Source organism: Peromyscus leucopus, chromosome 6 (genome assembly GCF_004664715.2).
Source record: "Peromyscus leucopus breed LL Stock chromosome 6, UCI_PerLeu_2.1, whole genome shotgun sequence".
Lineage (NCBI taxonomy): Eukaryota > Metazoa > Chordata > Mammalia > Rodentia > Cricetidae > Peromyscus > Peromyscus leucopus.
The window spans coordinates 20,643,999-20,655,029 of NC_051068.1; the positions used below are offsets into that span (position 1 = coordinate 20,643,999).

At 37.8% G+C, this 11,031-nt stretch overlaps 1 pseudogene; it reads right to left on the reverse strand.

Moving 5' to 3' along the window:
- Nucleotides 1–2,368: 2,368 nt before the first annotated feature.
- LOC114681865 lies at nucleotides 2,369–2,855 on the reverse strand (annotated as a pseudogene).
- Between the last annotated feature and the right edge of the window lie 8,176 nt (nucleotides 2,856–11,031).

Sequence of the window (11,031 nt, forward strand, 5' to 3'; positions counted from 1 at the left end):
CATAACAATTTGAAAACACCTCATGTGTATTCTGTCTGAAGCAGTCACATGGAAATAATTTGAGAATATTGCTTATTATCTATCTTGTTATGACAAGATCAAGTTGGAAATGTCATTCCTGGCTAGCATGGGATGCTTTATAGAGGCAAAGGAAGGGTAGTAGAATCCTTCAAACTCAGCTGCTTCTATTTTAAGCCATTGTTGAGTTGAAGACATCCATTCAACATTTTCTGTGTCATCTCAAATGCCTTCTAACTCTTCGCCTTGTCTCTAGTTTCATTGTCAATTTTTAGTCAAGAAGAGTTACCCAGGTATGAAAATATAAGCAGATTCTACTACTGATTAAATATTGGAAAATGTTTATCACAACCAGGCATTCATACAGAATAGCATAATATTATTCAAACAACTTTTTGTATCAAAGAATTACTATTCATATTACTTCAAGGACATGATAAATTTTTCATCTTGGTAGCTAATAATCATTGCATTTTTGTAATTCTGGAAATCAGTAGTTGGCACCATCTAGACCATTTTTGGAACCTGAACTATGAGATGCAAAGGAAGAACTGCTTAATGGCTACAAAGACATCAGACATAAAGCTTAAACAGTAAGTAAACTTCCCACATGTGTCCAAGCTCTTTAAATATCTTTTACTCACATGTGTGGTTGTTAAACTTCCTTAGTAACTAGACATTCAAAAACAGGTAAGACACACTTGTGGACATGATTGTGGGGTGTTTTCAAAGATATGCTGAGGAGAGAATATCTCTTGGAAGTGAGTGGCAGCTCTACATGTGCTGGGCTCCTGGACTGAATAAAGGGAGACAGCCACCTGAGCTCTGCCTCTTCACTACAATGCACTGTGATCCAATGCTACACAGCAGAACTCTTGCCACTATGCCTTCCCCACATGGATCGACCTTACCCTCAAAGGATGAGTCAAAAGAAACACAGTCTTCCACTTACTGTTAGGCATTTCATTACTACAGAGGGGAAGTAGCTAGTAACTGAGCCAGCTACACTGTACCCTCCGCAGCCATGTGCACTGTGAAAGTATGCATTTAGATGTTGGCTGCTGTGGGATGGTCTGCATGTCAAGTCTGTTGCTCTGATTGGTCAATAAATAAAACACTGATTGGCCAGTGGCCAGGCAGGAAATATAGGTGAGACTAACAGAGAGGAGAATTGAGAGAACAGGGAGGTAGAAAGAGACACTGCCAGCCACCACCATGACAAGCAGCATGTAAAAATGCCAGTAAGCCATGAGCCATGTGGCAAGGTATAGATTTATAGAAATTGATTAATTTAAAATGTAAGAAATAGATAGCTAAAAGCCTGAGCCATTAGGCCAAACAGTTTAAGCAATATAAGTCTCTGTGTTTACTTAGTTGGGTCTGAGTGGCTGTGAGACTGGAGGTGACAGAGATTTGTCCTGACTGTGAGCCAGTCAGGAAAACTCCAGCTACAGTTGGCCCAAATTACGAAAGTGATATTCATTTCACATTGGAGAATGGATTCAAACAATGGTCACCACCTAGTGTGGTAAGCATAGAGAGATACATTTGATATCTGTTATTTTATTTCATAGTTGTTATAGAATTTCCAAGCCAACTTTAATTATCCACAAAATGCACATCAATAGCAAATGCTTTCAAGGCATTATGGCAAATAAGCTGTAGATAACTTCTGAAATTTTCCCATTTCCCAAAACATAATCCTAAGCCGAGGACTTGGAGGTGTGAACTCTAATGACAGCGTTACAATCCATAAACTTCTGAAGTTTAAATCAGTGGCATCAGAAATTCCCTTTTTACTTTAGGGATGTGGAGACTAAAACTTAACACAGTGTGGCAAAACACAGTGGCCAATTTATTATTTTTTTATAGACAGGGCTGTCTACATACCATGATGGACAAGTTTTCTTTAAAAAGTATCTTTACTCACTGAGACATCATGCTGGCCTACCAAATATTTCCTACAAGCAAGGAAAATTTACACATATAACCCTACAGACTGGGGACATAGTTCAACAATACAAGGCATGCTGTATGCTTACTATGTGCAAGTACTTGGGTCTATCATGAGCATCAAAAACAAACTGCTCTTCTAACCCTGTACAGTTGAACTACAGGGTCAGGTGCTGTTCTATAGCCACCAGCCTTCACTGACCCAAGTCTTCTCTGGTCAGCTCTGCTCAAGCCCTCCAGCTTAAATAAACATGATAATAACCCTCTAAAGGCCAACATATTCCAGTCAGATGAACACTGGACACAATCCAGCCAGGCTTTATGTCTTTATGAAATATTTTATTAAATATCTTTACAGGGCAACATCTAGCCTCCAGATGCAGCTGCCAAAACCCTGTTAAGATGTAGGCACTGGCTGGTGCATGGCAGCTGGCTCTGGCTTCCCACCATTCTGTTCTGAGATGGGAGTGGTGAGTAGAATTTCACCTTAAGGTTCCATGATGCTCATGTGGGCAGGCAGAGGCTTCCTAGGGCTGATCTTACCACTTGGGTACCAGAGCAACATGATCTTTGCTTTGAAACTCAGCACACCATGTCTGAGAAGCATATGGCACACAGCAGTGTCAACACAGTCGTTAATGGGATCTCCACTGTCATCCTCAGAACATCCACAAACTTTATGGTCTTGGCACTCTTGCCTTGGAGCTTCCCAGACACCACAACCTCAAAGTCCTTGGCCCCACTCTCCAGAATGAACTTTAGCACAGCATAGCAGGCCTTCACACAGCAAGCCCTCCTAGGAGTTGGTAAAGTAGAGACTCTGCATGGGCAATGGCACACAGACCTCTTGAGTCCACCTTTTCTACATAAAGCACTACACTCATAATATTGTTATAACTTAATATACAATTATTTCCTTAACTTAACCTATGGTCAGGATAATTCACTTTGCATAATTAAGGTTAAAGGTGGTACGAGACTATCATGAGCATTTTAAAACTCCAGATAAGGAAGGAAAACCAGAGAATTAGACTCCTGTCTATTACAGGTAGGATCTATCCCTGTCTCTGAGTGTGTGTATGCAGCATTCACAGGCATGATCCCAACTTACACTCAAGGTAACTGACTGACTTAAAAAAGCACCTGGAATCACTTCCTGTAGTAATCGATATCTTTAATGACAATACTGTGATTGGAAAATTGCTATCACTTATTAAACTCTTTTAAACATGTATTTCCATTTTTCTCATTGAAAAGTATCACAATTTTAATGCATGGATACATGATGAGTGGAGGTGGTGGAGCATGGGGTTGCACATCCAAAACCAAAGTGATTACTTGAAATTTTATAATTTAGAACTAAGGAATGTGCAGAAAAACCAATACTATACACTGGCCAGATTGTCCACAAGAAAGTGGCTCTATGGTCTAAAACCTAAACCTTTATAATTCTTCATGTGATATCTTTCAAACACACTACTAGAAGTGCGTTTGAGAAGAGAATGGCATTACTCAAATTATTATCTATTTGTATTCAACTATCCCTCTACATTAAATACAAAGTTATTTCCTGGAGTTCATTTTACAGAAGGCCACTTACTCTTTCTATAGTTACATTATTAATATTAAATAAGGTCTGTTTTATTACTACAGCTATGCTCTTAAGCACTTAAACCATATATTAAAATGACAGTAAGTTTCACTTATTTTCAAATTACTTTCAGTGTGTGGGTTTTTTAGAGTGGGTTTGATCATCCGGTCTTCACTATCCATTCAGTGCCCATCTTCATTGTTCATTATCTTCGCTGGAAAAGATATGCATGCAATTAGGTGAGAAAGCTGCAGCTTTTATGTGCATTTTGGTGCAATGCCTGAACTTCCCATCAAGGTCAGCTCTGATCTTGTACTTTGTGTGTTTCACACAATAGTTCGTTTCTCAGAGCAACATAGGTAGGATGGTCTGGATGGATGTTTAAGTTCATGCTTGACATTCTAGTGAGCTGTGAGCCAAATATTGTACCTGTCCAGAATCACAAGTTTGGGGAGTCATTAAAGTATGTGATTTTAAGGCCACCATAACTGAGAGGTTGAAAACTGAGCCACCTGGAAGATGTTAACACCTAGGGACATGTGTAATGTGTGGCAATGTGTAGCCATGATGTGTGTTCGTCCCTCTATTCTCACCTACTGTCTAGGTGCTGGTTGATCATCCTGATACCCACACTGCCCCTTTGAGGCCAATAGTGGAGTTACCAGAGTGTTCTTTGGTACTGTTATCTACTCCCCCAATCCTGCCGGATCAGTGAGTTACACACTGTGTTCTCTTACAGACATCAGAATGTTTTCAGCATTGTATATATTTATGTGATGACAATTAAGGTCTATTTTACTCAGTTGTGTTTATGTTCAAAAAGAATTATTCACTAAATCCCAATAGATGTCTTCATTTTCTGTCTCTCAGAATATACTTTTAAATTCCCTTATTAAAAGCATGATAGAAGAGAAACTTGCCCATTTGGTTACTCTAAAACCTAAAGAATCAATGACTATCTCCCTCCTATTAAATAATCATGCTCACTATGAGTGATCTCAATTCTTTTAGAAGTGGCAGGTGAAAAGTGCTTGTCCTTGGGAAAAAGGAGCCACCAAGCATAGTGATCCATGTCACATTGGTGTCCTGGACAGTTGCATGAGGGTTCTGCATCTCTGTGTAGGGTGTGGAGAAAGCTGGGGATCTTGCACTGGATGTGGAGACCCCCAGGATCCAGAGCCCAGACCAACTAAAGGAGATGTGAAAACTAGCTCCCTGGATAGTGTAGCAGATAATACCTCTGGCACTAAGGTTCAGCTGGGGCCACAGGCTCATAAATCAGTGACATCATTGGGTCACACTTACTGAAAATAGTATCAATCATGCAAAAGCCACGGTATTTTATTAAACATTCCATAGAAGGCTTACATTTTTAGAAATCCACATACACAGAGTGATGGGCCACAGAAAACCTCACTCTTGGCACAATTCTAAACTTGTCTTTCTACAGGCTCAGAGCTAGTGTGTGTGTGTGTGTATGTGTGTGTGTGTGTGTGTGTGTGTGTGTGTGTGTGTGTGATCAGACACAAATATCTTTTTTTAGTAATCATACAAGATCATCCTTATGCAACACTCAAGTGTTTTTTCTTGTAAAGAAAGTTAATACATGTTAGTTAAATATACTGTGTTTTGACATCTGCAGGATGTCCCTCCTCAGCTAGAAAAGCCTCACAGACACTAAGTTATGTCCCACTTATGTTCCAGCAGTTCCTTAGTCCAATCAGACTGGTAATCATAATGAACTGCTACAGTACATATTAGTTATGAAGCACAATGGGTCTCATTATGACATCCTTGTGCATGAATGTACCCTCTTTGGTCACATTCACCCCTGCATTCTCTCTCGACCACCCTTTCCCATTGCTCTCCCAGCTTCTGCCTTAAGCCCATTTCCGTTAAAAGATGACCTAAGTTTCACATTTTCAAGCAAACATGGCACCTGTCTTCCTGCATCTCACTTATTTTACAGAAATGAGTCTCAGCTTCCATCCATTTCCCTGTAAATGACATTTTTCATCTTTATTATTGAATACTGATCCATATGTATTTGCATGACACATTCTTTATCCATTCTCTGATGCTGGTAGACACTCATGCTCATCCCATGACCTAACTACTGTGAAGATGGCCGCACAGGCATCTCTACTACATGCTGATTTTTATTCCTAAGGATATATACAAAGGGTGATATAGTTGTGTTGTATGATAATTCTCTGCTAGTGGAATCACCACACCGATTGCAAAAAGAATTGCTCTAGTTTCTACTTCATCAGCATTGTGGGGCTCCTTCCCCCCACAACCCTCTCAGCATTTGTGGTTTTTGATGGAACCTGCTCCTACAGGGGTAAGGGAGGGTTTCAAAACACTTTGTTTTACATTTCTGTGCTGGCTAGAGATGTCAGATACATTTTCTCTATTTATGGACTGTATGTTCCATGAGATTACATTGGCTTACATACTGATTGTATCATATGCATTTTGAATGTTTATTTCTGTTACTTGGTTTAAGAGTTCTGCACTCCATTAATAAGAGTGGACACCTATGTTTTGCTTTGATTTAGGGGACTCATTTTTGCAGATTTCCCCTCCCCCATTCATCATAATGCTGGCTACTGGTTTTCCATTATATAGTTTTATTGTGTTGAGATACTGTTCTTCTGCTGATGGCTTCTTCAGGGCTTTTACAACTTTTACAATTTTAAAAGTTGTTTCCACATCTGTCCAGATGATCATGTATTCTTTATACCCAATCCTATTTGTGTGCTGTGTTAGGTGCATTGACCTCTGTGTGTTAGACCATTCAGTAATCACTAGAAAAAGACCCTTAAAATACTTGAATTGTAGACAAGTGATCCTTTTATTAAATGTAGGAAACAAGGAATTAAATTAATATTCATTCATATTAAAAGAGGTTTCTGATGTGCATTAAAACTTAAGTAAAATGGCCGGGTGGTGGTGGCGCACGCCTTTAATCCCAGCACTCGGGAGGCAGAGCCAGGCGGATCTCTGTGAGTTCGAGGCCAGCCTGGGCTACCAAGTGAGCTCCAGGAAAGGCGCAAAGCTATGCAGAGAAACCCTGTCTCGAAAAACAAAAAAAAAAAAAAAAACTTAAGTAAAATGTGTCTTATTTTTTTTTAATTTTTTCAACCAAACTAATGAATTCAAGATTAAATTGTCATTTTTATTTTTGCCAAGGAAAGGAAGCTGGAATTTTAAGTTCTCATACTCCATGGATGTCTGTGTTTCATTGTGTCTCACACCCATATCCCCAAGCCAAAGACTGCCCTCATATTTTTATCCTAAGCCGATGTCCACAGGTCTCATGGACACCACAGCTCTCATTTTTTAGGAGCATGCCAACAACCTCCACAGAGATCTTGCCTTGACCAGTTCTTATTCTAGAAGTGTGCACATGTCAACATCTTTTTCACTGGAATAGACAGATTAAAAGGAAAGTAATATGGCCCAGGGACATTTGAGCAAGGGCTTCTAAGGTCCTGGATACCTGGTAGATAAATGGTACTGAATGGAAAGCTTTAGTGTCTGGACATACATACATACAGACACACACACACACACACACACACACACACACTTTTTTCCCAGAACATTCTTTCTCTGAATCTTTAGCTTGCATACTTTTGGGGACTTTTCCATTGTTTTTTGAACCTTCATCTTAAGATGAAGATGGCTCTCTTCTCTCTAGGTCGTAGAATGTGCGTTTTCACCCTGCCACATGAGTGTTCACACTAAATCTGGGAAAGGTTGAGCCACACTATGATAGCATGTTATTACAAAGGGGAAAAAGCCATTATTTCTAACCATATTGACAAAACCCAATAAAACAATCCCATTGTTGAGAGAGGCTGCAGCAGAGGCAATGCATCCCCATAGCCCTGCTGTGCTTAGTATTAATCCAGGCCAAACAGTGAATTTTTGTTCAAGGAAAAGGAATCTTAAACATGATCTCCATGAGTTGCTGACTTTCTTATATTACAGGCATGATCAAAAAAGAGCAAAACCTGCAGAATCTACCACGAGTTCACTGTCCCGTTTCACTTCATGTGAGGGGATCATTTATCTGCCACTAGTTGGAGAGTGGCCTAATGCTGTGACAGATTTTCATCTCTAACCTGTGGGTTCTGGGGACCCCTGGAAGCAGTGGGGACCAGATGGTGCTTTTCTGTAGTCATATGGGAAACCAGCTGGGCTGCCTAAAGATTTATGATCAATTATCTATGCTCAAAGGCCATGTACCTATTGAACAATGGCACTGTCTGGGTTGTGCTGAAATTGAATACCCAGCAATTGTAGCATCCCTTTGTCAATCGAAAGAGCTATTAGCTCAAATTACAAAAAGTTCATGCCTAGAACAGATCCTAGTTTAAGCTAAGATTAATACATTTTTTAAAGAAGTTTTATTCCTTTAACACAAAGCTCACCCGCAGACACAAATATACACACAGCACCCATAGAAACAGGACATACATAAACATGCTCATAATTTGTATCACTTAGATAAATCTCTTCAGCTCTTACAAATGAAAGTACTTTTCAAATTGTTTCCCTCTGTTTTCATGATCATTTCTTTTGTGTGGGATACACTAAGAAAGTATTTCACGAAATACATTTTTTTTTCAAAAGTAAAGCATTTTATTTTTCAAATGGTAAAATCAAATTGGAAAATCTTATTAGTCCCATTTGCACATATCCCTGCTAAATAACTCATTTTTTGTTTGTTTGTTCTTTGGTTTTTGTTTTGTTTTGCATTTTTCATTTCTTACTCTGCAATTCTCCATTAGTGACTGGATGACTTATATCTTTGGGAAAAGTATATTCTCTTAAATTTTCTATGATGGAAGGATGAGTTTGTCTACAGGTAATTATTTTTATATTTTCTGCCTACGAGCATTTCTTCACATTCTTTGTTCTGCTTCCTCCAGGAAGAGTTAAGAATCTCTATGAATGGCTTTTGCTGCTTTGAGTAACATTCTTACTCATTAGTATGTCATTTGAATAGTGTCAATCTAGAAAATATTTGTTGCTTTGCAAGAAGAAAATACAGTAGAAATTTCCAACTCTGTTGCTGAGAAAGGGACACACATAAAATGATGGAAAGATTGTGAATAAATCAGAAATTGCTAATTAACTTGACTTCATTTCCTTAGAAAACAGAATTAAAACATTTAATTGTTACATAATATCAACAATCATGTTAGGATTATTTGCTTCTTCAAATTTAGTGTATTAGAAAGAAGCGTATATTAGCAATCACATTTCAATTTCTAAAAGAATTCTTACAAGTAGGCAGATGCAGCCAGAAACTAATGGACACACATAAATTACATTAAGCCAACCTGAATGTTTTTGTATTGCAAATACAAATTTTCTTGTTTTATTTTATTAATGACACTATAGGAAGTGTACTTAGTTAAAATTCACTGGAAAGGCTCTGGATAGAATTGGTTTATACAGAATCTAAAGCAATCATAGTTATCTATGTTCTGCCTATTTCAGTCAAAGAGGAAAAAGATAAATTCTCAGCCTTAATTGGCTCTACTTTTAAGTTTCTCAATTGTTATTGCCAGGCTAGAAATATTTTATTAAAAAACAACAACTAAAAAACTGTTTACACATCAAGATCAAGCTTTACATTTGGATAATTTCTTATAGTAGGCTTATTTTAATAACATAATTTCGAGATTCCCATTCTCAAATGCAACATATAGTATAATTATATATATATATATATATATATATATATATATATATATATATTCAGTCCATTATAAATTGTTTTAGATTTTTATTCAGATACATATTGTTTGCTTTCTTATATCTCACTAGGAAGCCAAAAATATACTCCAGCTGCACTTAAGTCAGTACTGTTTTTTACATATAAATGGATGAAGTCAGTACAGCAGCATCCACTTGTTTTCCAGAGGAAGGAAAAGAGTGCAAGGAGAGAGTGTTGGAAAATATGTGCACAGATGGTGAATGTCACTAACGCTACTGTCATCAAATGTATAAAAGCAACAAAAACCCAATGCTTTCCTTCTAATGTTTTTAAGATTTTAGTTTTCTAATGACTTCAATTTTTATATAAGAACTTTTATCCCCAATTTTAATAACATTTTTATTTATTCTTTGAGAAATGCATTCAGTGTATTTTGATCATATCCGCATCCTGCCCCCTCCCCCAATTTCCCAAATCCTCCCCTACCTCCCTACACACTCAACTTAGTGTTCTTGCTCTCTTAAGGAAGCAAAACATGGAATGCAGTTTGAAATTTACATTAAGCAGCATTTTATCACAAGAAAACAAACTGACAAATACAGCAGTTTCCTCTGTCCTTGATTTACTTGTTCTCTTCTTGTTTGTAGATTATTACATGGGGTAGATTGTTATACTGTGGAAAGACACAAGATGGTTAACCTTAGATTATTATTGATGAGACTGCTAATCTGCTGTGACTGTTGTGCCCTTTGCCAAATCCCAGAGCCCTCCTGTATTTATTATTATCAAAAGAGCACTATAGATTCAGAAAGCCTATACTGTATATTGGAAGGCAGGATTTTTCCATCAGAAAATAAAGAATTTGAGCACATTTATTCGGTGGGTAAATAACACAGTTGCCTTCATACAAAACTCACCAGTCTCCCTACTCCTATGCAGAGAACGCAGGTCAAACACAGCCTTAAGATCCGTAAAGTATTTTGAAATTGTCATGCTGTTAAGTTACTCATTAAATATCCATGCCTTATTTAATAACAAAACATAGTCTGTGTTTGCCTTTAGAATTTCAGAATAGAACAATTATATTTTGTGGATTCTTGTAAATTTCAATGTGGAAAGGCTTTAGTTTTGAATTGCCACTTTGTCCTTGATCCTTAATGCCACAGTCAGACCAATGTAATAAGCAAATCCAGTAATTCAGACCTTGTGTTACAGCATTTTAAAATCTCAGTTAAAAGCACAGCGTCTAAGCATAGACATTGTTCAAACTCATATGAAAGATGAAGTTGGAATGTGAGGCTCGTATCTATTTACACGCTTTCAGTAAAATCAGATATAATGAGTTCCCCACAGTCATTAAAATATATGAGAAGTGATTTAATTGTTCTGGGGGCTCCCAGCCCGATGGTTATCTTGGAACTGCAGCTCAGACAAAGCATATTTATCATGCACCATAACAAGTGAGCCCATAAATCTACACAGAAGAGCCATCTAAGTCACCAGGCAGTAAATAATTCTGGGCCTCTGGAATTTCAGAATCCCCTCTTCTTCAATGAACAAAAATGACTCCATAAGAGTGGTAGCCGAGCAGAATTTAATGATCTAGAACAGAAACGGTGGACTGATGGATTATGGGAGTAAATTTTCACTGGGCTCGAGAGTTTCAAAGTTTGCATTTTGAGTAAAATGAATATTTTATATGTTTGAAAAATATAGAAAAAAGTGACCTATG